Below are 14385 nucleotides of genomic sequence, written 5' to 3'. Positions count from 1 at the left end.
ACTTTATCTGGACCGCATCGCGCTTACCATCAGGTTCAATGCAGTCACTTTGCCATGCCAGAATTAATAAATAAACATCAAATCAATGTAAAATTAAACGACTATAAACAAAAGTAGTACACACAAACCATTCTCACGGAAATGCATTAAGAAAATCGAATATTTTGCAATAATTAATTTATTTTATCAAAAGCTATAAAATTCGCGATTAAATCGCAAATTGCGTAGATGTAATATCATCTCACACATAAAACCTCGCCTGAGAGGTATCGAGACAAGATTCTTGCTGCGATGGTAATAAAAACCAAAATGTCTGCAATACGTTACTCAGACCAGTGTAAAGTACGCGGAAAATGAAAGCGACCGGAAATAGAAACCCAATGAGTAATGGCTGTATCGCAGACGCTTAGTATTTCATAGACTACATAATACACCGTCGGTAGTTAAGATGTAGCTCTTAGCGTTACCTCTATGAGTATATAGTCTATGAATCAGAAGGTTGTTGAGAATATCCAAAAGCTCTCATAATTATATAAACTCCTGTAAGCAGATAATTGTATGAACAACCCTAAAACTTCAATTAGGTTAGTCTACGGCACAGCGCGACGGCACTATCAGATTACTATAAATATTTGAAATCCAAATTTACTCGTAGCTTACACCGGTTTCTTAAAATGTTTTAAGTTTCAATCAACTCTTTAGTTGTCGAATAAAGTTCTGTTAACGATAAATCATTTTCGCCGCTACAAAATAAACAGTATGCTAGATGCAACTACAATTCGTACCATTAATTTTTTGTGTTAATAAAACACAATAATAAGCCAGTTGACAAAATGTACGGCTGTGTTCAAACAGCAAAATGCTCCTGCAGAATTCTTAACAAATTACAAAATTACACACGCACGTCTCCGACCAGTGTGTCACGAACTTAAGTATTCTATAATGAGTTTGCAAATAGATATACGATCTAATTATACAAATGGCGGTTAACATCGGCGTAGTAAATGTCATTTCACACTTGCACGCGGACGAGGCACCGGCCAGGTTCTCACGAGCGTTTCAGAGCTTTTCCGCGATTAGGCCTCGCGACCGCAAACGATATGGGGCTAATTTTACGTGTCTCGAGCGTGTAAACGGGCCCTAATGAGGAATTAGAACGGTAAGTGCCGGCTGTGCTATCAAAGTGTGGGTTAATTTCATGAACTTATAGCATTTTATGGTGTGCACAAAATCGATGCGTTCGACTCGCAAGACGGCGTATAAATTTTGTGTGGTTGCGATAGACGCCTTGTTAGCGACTACCGCCTATTTATTGCATGCGGATTGAGGTGTGGTAATGATATTTAAATGTTGCGATGTAAATTCACCTGTACGAATGGAGCAATTGATTATCTCAGATTAGACTACTCGTTACGTACGCGGTGCGCACATTATTCTAGGTGTATTTAATGTGAATTGCCGTACTCACTCAAGCATGATGAAGCTTCATAATTTCATTCGTCGGCCACATCTGAAACAAAAGATATACAATTAATATTGTAATTAATGTTATAATTTAATGGTATGTTACGAGTAGTCAAAGGCGAAGTGACTTATTAAAAGACACCAAATACAGAAAGCTTATTTTCATAATACGGCAGCTTCCATGGTGCACCAGAAGGAAAGCCACTGGGAAACGAGAGACAAAGTATATGAATCCCAACACGTTTTATTGTGTGATTAATATTATTTGTTTCGGATGTTTTGGAATCGGAATGTCCCTAAACCCAAGACAGACTTGGCTCTTAGTGTATAGTCGACACCAACCAAACATGACACCGTTCTGTCTACATGTGAGGCGGTTTAAGCTGTGTAATATCTTCAAATTACAGATTAGCAACGTATCAACAATTACTTGGGCATTGTTGGTTGGCAGAATTGGTGTTTATCTGTTGTATGCGAAGGGCCGGTAGTTTTTACATCAATGTCTATTTCTACCGCTAAACAGCAGTGTGTATGCACTGCCATGTTCTGGTTCGAAGGACATTGTGGCCAGTGTAATTACTGGGCATGATGAGCATTACTTCTTATTTCAGGGTGACGAGCGCGGTGGAATGTCATGCAGTACTTTTAATTCAGTGATATGCGTGAGCTTGCTACTGTTTATGGGCGGTATTGTCGCTTATCATCAGGCGAACGGCATATTCATCTAATTATTGAAATGCAATAAAAATAAAAATACAAAGGCCTTATCCAATATAATTATCAACGCAAGAAACATTTATAATTAAAACTCGCCCTGGCCGCTCGTTCCGAAAGATCCAATATCCTTCGCTATACTGAATGAATGAATTCCGAATTTCTTCCCATTTTATAGTGTACAAGTGTGTATATCAAGCGCAGGACCGACGGCTTTACGTGCTTTCCGAAGCACGGGGGTATCACACCGCCAACTTCCTGACTCTGAATTGCAACTGAGTAAGTTTTAGGATGGAAAAACTCAGTTACATCAATTTTAGCCCGACCCGGCTTGAACCCAGGACCTCAACGCGACAGTCATATGTATCGGGTACGCAATACAACTACGCCACTGAGGCAATCAATCGCTTAATACCTCCATTATAATAGATACCAAAAGCACAGCGTTTGTATCAGACTATATTTTCAACTACAATATTATACCGTCCATACCACCAGCAATTACAACCGCTTTACCTCGCTACAAACTATTAACACTTACCCTATACCGTCGAATCACACATCTACCGCCCTATCAATGGTTGTACATTAACTTTCACTGCAGACGGTACCACGATTTATTTACCTAAGATATACCAAAGCATTATTCCAGCCACCATACGTGGTACAAAGCATTCGCAGGGAGCCGCTTAAAGGTCAAACCGAACACGACCGGCGCCGCGTTAAATAATACGTATACGGAATAGTACAAACAGGATAACAGATTTTGATAACTATATCGGATTTATGTTATTGTGTTTGTATTGATTTATATTCGATTTTAGATAATGCTGTGGAATTTTGTAGTGATTTATGTATTTTATTGGTATGAGCCGATGCAATCATAATTGCAAGCGAAGCCACACAAAGTAGACAATTAATAGCCGATTTCAACGGACGTATGCAGGCAACATGCTGCAGGAAGCTTACGTTTCAAACCAGCTGGGAGTCAAACGAGGTGGTTTATCGATTTCATGGATTAGAATTAATTTGATTTACAGTCATCGATAGTGCGCGATAGCTCAATTATTAAACTTTTTTTCAACATATTTTTTTCCTAACTGGTTCTCTCCTTTGGTTTTTCAACATACTTTTACTCGCATCCTAACTCTGACAATGTCGCAGAAGTTTCACCCTTTAATTGTGTAGGTATTCTCGGAAAAAATGATGCAACTTTTTTTCTTCTTCACTCTTGTAAGCTACGGACTACAAATCTTTCTTCTGCTCGTCTATCGAAAAAACAGCGTGAACCCCGTTATTGTGTTGTATAAATTTCAAATTAAAATCAGAAAATGCTTATTTTCCAAACATCTTTCTTAGAGAATATAACGACCACAAATCACAATGAAACAACCGCAATGGTCATCTCAACCGAAAAAAAACTATTTTGTAAGTAATCAAGGCTAACACGACTTCATCAAGCAAAAATCAAAGCACACATTATTCAAGCAATAATGTCATGATGAAAATACGCAATCAAGCCATGAGATTGCATGGGATCTATCCGATTGAATTTATAATGTCAGATGGATTCTACAAAATCAACCAATAGAGGCAAGATAATATCAATTTACCTATTTCGATGTATTGATTCATCACGCAAGGAAATTACTTAGCTATTTTTGTTTACGATTTATAAAGAGATGTGAAAAGCTTTACGTAAGATATAGACATTATGGGATTTATAACTTACATATGAGGGTGAATAATGTAGTAATTTTTTATTTTGTTTTGTTTTTTACTGGTGTTTACGAATTTCGTTCATCGTTAAGAGAATCTAATCCTTTGAACACCTATATCATTACACTTATCCAATTTCTATTTCAATTCAAAAATTCTTACAACGATAAGAAACTACAGAATCCCGGAGATCTATAGGCTATTGACAACTTATACGAGGTGGAACCGCTACAAAAAGTAATCTATTTATTTACTATTCCTACTACTATTTTTTTAATAAATAAAAACACATATTCCCTGAATTCATAATAAAAACCATCACAAAGAACACAATTCCCTTACAATCTATAAATCTACTCGGCTAACGATGTCGCAACCCGTGCGAAAGTAACATGCCCTTAAACGTTTTGTTAGCGAGTTATTAATATGGAAGGCGAGGTGTGGCCAACCACTACTGAAACGGAGATTTACTGCTAAACGTATACTACGAATAAATTGTAAACAGTGGGAAACACACGATGAAAGTAAGCGGACGACTCAGTGTTAAGATTATAATATACTAGTTTTTGCTTGCACCTACACACATATGCCTCGATTGGGTCATTGTATTACGTGCGCATTACGACCGCTGTGTTGAGGTCCCGGGTTCGAATCCCAGATAAGGCAATGATATTGTGTTTTTGTTTGATATAAACATAGACTCGCCCCTTACCACATAATGAGACGGAACACAAGACGAAAAGTGGGTGCCATTGCACCTGTGCCTAAACCTTCGGGGAAAAAGTGATGGCTGAATAAAATGTATAATATAATTGAGTAAAACGTTACAAATACACAGTACTTTCAAATTTATAATGTAGAAAGAGATAAGAAAATTAAACAACTGTGTCGCTGAAGGTATAGGCAATAAAATATGGGTACATAATAATATAATAATAGCAGCCATGTATTACATACTGTCCCATTGCTGGGCACGGGCCTCCTCTACTACTGAGAGGGATTAGGCCTTAGTCCACTACACTGGCTTAGTGCGGATTGGTATGCAGGTTTTCTCGTGATGTTTTCCTTCACCGTTAAAACAAGCGATAATTCACAAAGAATAAATTCGTCTGATTATTGCCAAATATAAAACCTCAATATAACAATTATCTACCCGCTTTCCAACCCTAAAGCAATGAGGAGTATTGAAGCTTCTTACGTAGGAAAAACAATTCAAAATCAAATATAGTTCCCACGATAGTAGACGGTAGATTCCCACCTATACTTACACACAACACTCTCTTAGGTTTAGCTGTATATAAATTGTATAGATAACAGAATCGACAACCCTACATATAAAACGCGTTTAATCTGTCCACTTGTCTTAACGTACTGTTATTACAAAATAAAACTCGAACATCAAAACAGCCATTACTAGATTCCTAAATGGTTTTAATCCAACACATTTCCATCCACTCTTATCATCTCAGACGACCTTATATATGTTTATATACAATAGATAAGAGATAAAAGCAAAATGTCGTTACGGAATCGAATTGACTCTTCCACAGTTTTACTACATTGATACCGAGAGATGACTATTTGCGTACATCGCAGGACCTAAAGCGATACGAAACACGCCTTCAAAGTAATGTTTGTTTGCAATTGCTAGTTGCATTGCAAATGTCAAATCTAATGGTATATTTTTCATCAGTTATGGCAGCGTATTAGTTAGGTAGTATGATTTTCGAATGTCACGGGTTCAGGGCGGGGTCGATACATATTTTTGTTTGTTGGTTTTGTGAATCTTCATAGAAATTGCTTGCTAGCTTGGAAAAGTCGTTACATAATGCAATCGCAGTACTGAAATATTTATCAAATTTCTGCATCTATGTTTACCACTAGTTTCTGCTACTTCCTTCTTTACCTTGTCGTAGCTTTGACCCCATATTATATATAGCTCTTATCGCATTATAATGTGGGATCAAAGCTAGGACTTTTTCAAGTATGTTTGCAGAAAAAATTGGCTTCGTTTTTACGATTGGGTGTCTCCCTGATATGAACCAACTTCGGGGATTCAGTCCACAGGATAACGTGTTAGAAAAGCCACACAAACTGTTGCTCAACCTAAGAATCCAACCGCCTGATCCATAGAACTATGGACCAATATATGCAGCGAGTATACACGCTTCTATTAGACTAAGAAAGCAACTAAATTAGTCTAAGAGTCATAAAAATCAAAAGCAAAACTCCAACCAGATATGATCCAAATACAACAATTTTGATCTTTATGCATTAATTTTAACATACAACCATCATACAATTACGCAGGATATTTAATTCCGTTGCGAAAGACCGTATTATCGTACACATCAAGAATCACTTATTACAAGCACAGATATATCAAGTATTACTATGCACACCACAATCTATTCCACACAATCGATCTATTAACACAAGAATAATAACACCGTCGACAACGAACAAAACCTCAAATCGACATCCAATTACACGGGCACTAAATAAAATTAGCATCATGCAGACATTGTTATAAAGCGTCCGCAATAATTCGCGTGAAACGAGCCCGCAGTGCGAGTGCCGGCAGAGGTACATCTCATTAATCACACAACACGCCCGCTCTAACTACGATAATTCAAAAGTATTAAATTACCATCGGGTTCGAATCATTTTTTTTATAAATGACGTCACTAGGATAGCCTAGTGGACTTAGGTCTATACCTTCTTAGAAGGAGATTTCCAGCAGTGGGATAGTATATACAGAGCTGGTATTACTATCATTATCATTAGCCGCAGGATGTCCAGTGCTGAACATGGGCCTCGTTCGTGGCCAGAACCAGAACCTTCTTGCCCCATCGGCCATCAGTTCTGCGAGCTCTGTGCCCTGCCGACTACCACTTTTAACAGCTTCCCAATACGATGGGCTATGTCGGTGACTTTCGTTCTACTACGGATATGGTATTATTATTATAGGTGATGAGAATAGCATATTATTCGCTGGATGACAAGGGCTGCACCCTGGGAGCATAATATAGTAGAACCACATCGCAGATCTTATCTCACTAATATTACAAATGCGAAAGTTTGTGAAAATGATTGCATGTTTGTTAGAAGTAAAAGCAGAAACAATTGAACATATTTAGAAATTATTTGGCATACGGCTAAAACATGACATGGATTAACACATAGGCTACTTTTTAACCGACTTCAAAAAAAGGAGGAGGTTATCAATTCGACGCGAATTTTTTTTTTTTTTTTTTTATTTTTTTTTTTATGTTTGTTACCTCAGAACTCGCTCATTTATGAACCGATTTGGAAAATTCTTTTTTTATTCGAAAGAATTTCTCTCCAGATTGGTCCCATAAAATTTTTTTCAAGATCGCTTCGGTGGTTTGGTTTTAAAATAAAAAAAAAACTAGAATAATTATGTCGTCCAAGAAAACGAAATCGCGAATTTAGCTTTCCTGTGACGTATTTAGTTATGTTTTTGCATTGAGTTTGGTTGCCTGTACTTCGCACATACTTATACATATAGCATAACATCTTTTCCCCGTGTCAGGGGTAGGCAGAGGCGTAACATTTCATCGCGATAGTCGTACTGTATGTGAAACATATCAGTTGTGTTTTTGGGTTGGGTTTAATTGACTCTACTTCTTACATACATACATATATGTATATAGCATCACACTTTTTCCCTTTTTAGGGTAGGCAGAGATGTAACACCACAGCGCAATAGTTATAGTATGATCGAAATATATCAGTTGTGTTTTTGCGTTAGGTTTGCTTGAATCTACTTTTTACATACATATATATAGCATCACACCTTTTCCCCTTTTCAGGGGTAGGCAGAGGTGTTACAACACAGCGCGATAGTTGTACTGTGAGCCAAATATATCAGTTGTATTTTTGCCTTAGGTTTCCTCGAATTTACTTCTTATATAAATATATTATATAGCATCACACCTTTTCTCCGTGTCAGGGGTAGGCAGAGGCGTATAATTTCATCGCGATAGTCGTACTGCGTGCGAAACACATTAGTTGTGTTTTTGCGTTGGGTTTAGTTGACTCCACTTTTTACATACATGCATACATATATGTAGCATCACACCTTTTACCCTTTTCAGGGGTAGGCAGAGGTGTAACATTTCAGCGCGATAGTCGTACTGCGAGCGAAACACATTAGTTGTGTTTTTGCGTTGGGTTTAGTTGACTCTACTTCTTACATACATACATATATATAGCATCACACCTTTTCCCCTTTTCAGGGGTAGGCAGAGGTGTAACACCACAGCGCGATAGTTGTACTGTGAGCCAAATAATATCAGTTGTGTTTTGCGTTAGGTTTGCTTGAATCTACTTCTTATATACATATATATAGCATCACACCTTTTCCCCTTTTCAGTGGTACTCAGAGGTGTAACTCCTCAGCGCGATAGTCGTATCGTGAGCGAAACACAACTATGCCATTGAGACGATCTATTTTTTACTAACACAAAAAAGCAAAAAATTAAAATATTATAATTTTAACAAAAAATTAAACCGCCTTCAAAAACCACTCAAAACCAATAAATAATTTCACATAACAAGTATATATTGGATACCAATTTTGGAGTCGGTGCCTAATTAAAATTGCTAGTTAAGCTAGATAAATACATTAACGAATATACGAAAACAATGTGCTGCCAGCGTACAAAGTCAGCAAGTCAGATCGTCACCGGAGATAAACACATCGCTGCAGCACAGCAAATGGAAGCTATTAAGGAAATATTTAAATTTGTGAACTGTAACACTACCCAAATTCTTCCCCTATTACATATAGCTGGTCAAATGTGTGTGTATTACACTACCTGCCTCGAAAAAAGAGGAAATGAAAAGATGAAACACCATACATGTGATTGGTATTACACCTTTCACTGTGTATGTTGTAGTACACGCAAACCTACTCCTTTTAATTGATTTGAAAGAAATTTACCTCATAGATGGACTATGCAACAAATATAGCTAACTAGCAATTTTAATTAGGCACCGACTCCAAAATTGGTATCCAATATATACTTGTTATGTGAAATTATTTATTGGTTTTGAGTGGTTTTTGAAGGCGGTTTAATTTTTTGTTAAAATTATTTTTATTATCATGGTAATTTGTTTCCATCAGAAATAATAGATTTTTATATCTGATGTTGTAAATAGATGGTGCTGACATCGTGCAGCGACTTTTGTAGCGGAAAAGGCTTTCACGCGAGCGAAGCTAGTAACTTGCTTTTGCGTTTCGTATGGTGAATGACATTTTCAAAGGACCCAATACGCCTTACCGCACCCCATTCCATTCTTGTACGGAAGGCAACGCATCCATGATCCTTCTTTTTGAATTTCACCCTTCGCCGCTGATAAAGATTTATACGGCAGTTCGATAGCAAAGAGACTATCGACTTCTGGTTATGTGGGAAATACATTAATCCAAGTTGCCATACACCTTAGTATCCTCTATTCGTCAAATATAATTTTGTACCATGAATAGAGCGCCAGCTTATTGCCATGTAAACAAGTTCCCAACCCTCAAAAATGATATACGACCTTGTGCTAAAACTCTAACACACACTCACGCCTTTTATCCCCAAAGGGGGAGGCAGAAGCGCAACTAGAGTACTGGAGTAGGTATTCCGTAGCATGATGTTATAAGTATCGAACCTATCCCCATATCGGGCACAAGTTCCAGACTCTGGGCTGATACTGCGTAGAAAAATCCAATTTCACTTTGATCGAGAATCGAACCCGGGACTCAGCACTGCAGTCATACAACATACCACTACGCCACCAAGGCAGTCTTAACTTTAACATATAAACAAATTACCTTATCCATAAACACGTCGAGGCACAACGTATTCCGATACTAGTAAGAAAACGAGATCCAATCCACCCGTCACAAGAACCGTAGCGGTTACAACAAAACACCACATTAATTTCAATCACGCAACAGACAAAATTAATAACAAAACATCTAAAAACCTCCGATCCTGGCCGCGCTCGTCCATAATAGAAAGCACTTAATCAAACTCAAGCATCTTGGCAGCAAAATAAACAGGGCTCAAATTGCAAGATGACCGTAACGGGACGCGGCCGGGGCGATCGTTCTGCCGTCCGATATTGTAGTAGAGTATTGAGCATCGTTACGAAACAACGGCGCGAGATGATCGATAATAATGGTAATTTAGAAGGGAACACGTGTCAGGATTGCTGGTTGGCGAACACACTTGCCCTCGACGCGCTGGCGGCGAACAGCGATGACAGTGTCGTTCTGCCGACGTTGGTGCTACGTGTCTCACAGGCATTATAGTGTAAATTGGATCCTTCGATTATGCCACATCCACGGAAGAAAATTTGAAAATTATAGCACAATTTCTTGTCAAATGTCTATCTCTGCCTATTTATATAGTCTCTTGATGATATAAGATCTATATCATCCTTTAGTATCCACAATATTAGATTGAATACTCGCCTCAATGGAAACAAATACAGATTAGTGAACGGACGAGGTATTCAGACCACGTTTAATCCCACTCATGCGAAATCAGCTAAATGTCGGTCGGTCGAATCGGCCCATTAGTAACGACAAAAATATAGCGCGGCCCTATTTCCTTTGCTGATGGTAGCATACATTTTATATCCGCCTGGATAGCGACCACTGTACACAAGGTGTTAAAACCCGCCATAGTTGCCTACGTCAGTATATCGCGTTCCAGGATCAGCCTGTGTATATCCGGTTCCATCAGGCAGGCAAAATTGTATCGATTGTCAAGAGGTAATTATCTTTCATCAATCGATATTCTATTGGACCTCACACCGCTTACCATCAGGTGCAGTGAGGTCAATTTACCGTGCACGTATGAAAAAAAAAATAAGCTTAATAATAGAAAAAAAATAGGTAATATAGTATTACGTGAAAGAAAACAAGTACTATCAGAGGAGTTATATTTACATACTAGCTTTTGCCCGCGGCTCCGCCCGCGTTACAAAGTTTTTCGGGCTAAAGATTTCCGTTATAAAAGTCACGCTATATATTTTCCCGGGAGCCTATGTTCTTCCCAGGATCTCAAACTGTCTCCATACCAAATTTTATCCTAATACGTTGGGTAGTTTTTGAGTTTAACACGTTCGGGCAGACCGATGCAGAGGAACAATCACGTCATACATTATTGTTGCATAACTTTAACCGTTTACGCAGCGCACGCAACAGAAGCTCTCAAAACTAATAAATTGTCCCCGTTTTTGCATCATGTTTCATTACTGCTCCACTCCTATTGGTCATAGCGTGACGATATATAACCTATAGCACTCCAGGAACAAAGGGCTATCCAACACAAACATATTTTTTCAGTTCGAACCGGTAGTTCCTGATATTAGCGATTACTGCTCCGCTCCTATTGGGCATAGCGTGATGATATATATAGCCTATAGCATTCCAGGAACAAAGGGCTACCCAACACAAAAAGAATTATTCAGTTCAAACTCCTAGTTTCTGAGATTAGCCATTACTGCTCTGCTCCTATTGGTCATAGCGTGATGATATATAGCCTATAGCACTTCACGAACAAAGGGCTATCCAATACAAAATTATTTTTTTAGTTCGAACCGGTAGTTCCTGAGATTAGCCATTACTGCTCTGCTCCTATTGGGTATAGCGTGATGATATATAGCCTATAGCACTTCACGAACAAAGGGCTATCCAACGCAAAAAGAATTTTTCAGTTCGGACCGGTAGTTCCTGAGATTAGACATTACTGCTCCGCTCCTATTGGGTATAGCGTGATGATATATAGCCTATAGCACTTCACGAACAAAGGGCTATCCAACGCAAAAAGATTTTTTCAGTTCGGACCGGTAGTTCCTGAGATTAGACATTACTGCTCCGCTCCTATTGGGTATAGCGTGATGATATATAGCCTATAGCACTCCACAAACATAGGGCTATCCAACGCAAAAAGAATTTTTCAGTTTGGACCGGTAGTTCCTGAGATTAGCGCGTTCAAACAAACAAACAAACAAACTCTTCAGCTTTATATAATAGTATAGATTACTATGACAATGGAGTACCTACTAGAAGCCAATAAACAAAAAGAACAAATATTTTTATATTCCACAAATTTTGCTATCGTCCCGGATGCTGCGGTTATTTCTAGGCCACCGACATACATTGCCTATTTCGCGCGATAGCAAATAACAATAAAAACCAATATTATTCATAACAATTTGTTTGTGTAGGCATTTGTGAATGGAAATACTGTTATCAGTCTCATTAAAGCATAAACTCCTAGTGGCAACTGAGGACTATACAAACGACCTTGGCATTTATAAACAAGCGATACAGCACAAAGTAAACACGAGACATCGTAATCACGTCAACGTCAGGATTTACTCGTAAATGGCAAACCGCACAAAGCGAAACTGAGCGTCCAACGTCCGACGTCCACAAAGAAGGTGACATAAGCTTTGCATATGTATTTATGAGACGTCCAACGTCCACGGAGTCCCATAACGGCAACACAATATCACAATACGGGCATAGATTTATGCTCGGGCGCATCGCGTTCCCGCACGCGGAAATCCCATAGTTATTTACCGTTTGCGAGGTAAGTGCGGCAGATTTATCGGTGCGCCGGCGCAGCGCGGTGCGACGATCTCGTTTCCCCCGCGTCCCGTCCGCATGGCAAGTGCGCCGTGATAAATGCGATACAGCTGCGTGATACTACATCACACGTTCTGGTCAGACATCGTAGCGCGGATGGGTCAAAAAATTGAGAGCCGCTGTGGTCTCAATGTTGTTTCTCTCCATTGATCCTTAGCCCTAAGGCAACAGTACAATACTGTTTTCACTTACTCCAGCCCTTAGTTGTAATCGCAACTAAGAACGATTCAGAGCGAAGGTCTCTTAAGCTTAGTCTGAAGTAGAAACTGAAACAACATGAAAAACTCCGTCATTTTGATTCCTTTAAAAGTATTTCATACGACTGAATGATGTAATCCATCAGGCGATGATATTGAGTTTCAGAGAACTTACTCTTCGTGGTACAGCCACATCGCGCTGTTAAAAAACAGAATTCTATCGCGTGAATGTCCACCTCGTTCAGGGTAGTACCAATATCTTATGCAAACAAACAGCGTCTGTTGCATTTTATATAGTAATTAAGATATACTGAGACTCAAATGGCTATTCCATATAAAACCAACAGCGTTTCCGTATCTTTCGGAATTGTGTGACTAACATGATGGTTATGGCAATAAAAAGAAAATTTTAATACGCGCCAAACAAATACCAAGTGATTAACCTGCTCCATCTCCCCACTATCAAAAATCATACAGAAAACCAGATAACCCTGAGCACTTTTTCCACACACCCTCATCTACCTCGAACCACCAATATCACTATACACACAAGGCCTTAAATCCCCACCTAAACATCATTATCACCTCACAAAGGACACAACTTGACGTTGTATTATTACTCTGGCGTGATATTACACTCGGCCATTTGTCAACGGCGGGTCTAGACACACTTTGTGCACAACGGTTATTAATTTCATTAGCCGGCTGTTAATCAAACGCGGACGGCTGTGGGTGTGAACACGGCACCGTACGGTACATTCACTATTAGTAATATTTACAAGCGTTAATACGAATGAGGCTTTCCATGTTGGTGGTCGGTGGCGTGTTTATTGATGTAGCATGATTTTTTATTAATTAGATAGGTTCGTTTTCGTATTAATTATCACAACTCTTAGGATATTTTATATATTATATTGACTAGCTGACCCGACAGACGTTGTCCTGTCTTAACTATGTACGCACGCGCGCATTCTGTCGATCGCTGACAGTTATTTCAAACCACTGACAGTTATATAAAATTAATATTGTCGTTAAGTTTTCTTAAATTTTCCAATTGGCCGCGCAATTTTTTGAATTTTTCATTCATATGAAACTTCTTCTGAGGATAACAAACACAACAAAAAAGAATTGTGAAATGGGTCCAGCCGTTCACGCGTGATGGCGTGACCAAGGGAAATAGGGACTCATTATTATATATATATAGATAAATTAAATGTATTTTAATCAGCAATAGGACAGGTAAAACTAAATGTCAAACAGATATAACCTCTATCTTGCATTTGTTTATTTGCATATTGCAAATATGATCACAATACTCGCCCATTACTTCCATCCCACACACATTCCATTACCAGACACTAAATACAGATCTAATTCGCTCAGAAGCCGATCCCATAAACCCGGCGCATAGATCACGAGCCGCGACGCTGTCCGCCCGGCCGGCACTCAATTGTCCCGATTGGCATAATGACACCGGCGTGGACCACCGGGTAACTTACGAGCACATTACCACGACACCCTTGACGCATGTCCAATTATTACACACAATATGTTCGGACCGTGTAAAATATGAATGAGACGCCAAGAGACCATTAATACGTATACATATCT

At 38.8% G+C, this 14385-nt stretch overlaps 1 protein-coding gene across 7 annotated transcripts in view; it reads right to left on the bottom strand.

Moving 5' to 3' along the window:
- Positions 1-14385, bottom strand: part of LOC115449030 (protein N-terminal asparagine amidohydrolase) — a 127684-nt gene that overhangs the window by 77965 nt on the left and 35334 nt on the right. For all 7 annotated transcript variants that reach the window (XM_030176716.2, XM_030176708.2, XM_030176705.2 and 4 more), the window contains one exon: positions 1469-1510. The gene's annotated coding sequence lies outside the window, so the exon portion shown is untranslated. The remainder of the gene's footprint in view (positions 1-1468; positions 1511-14385) is intronic.

The sequence above is a fragment of the Manduca sexta genome, chromosome 15, assembly GCF_014839805.1.
Source record: "Manduca sexta isolate Smith_Timp_Sample1 chromosome 15, JHU_Msex_v1.0, whole genome shotgun sequence".
Taxonomy (NCBI): Eukaryota; Metazoa; Arthropoda; class Insecta; order Lepidoptera; family Sphingidae; genus Manduca; species Manduca sexta.
Note: the sequence above shows the minus strand (reverse complement) of the source record. Positions and strands in the feature narration are given on the sequence as shown.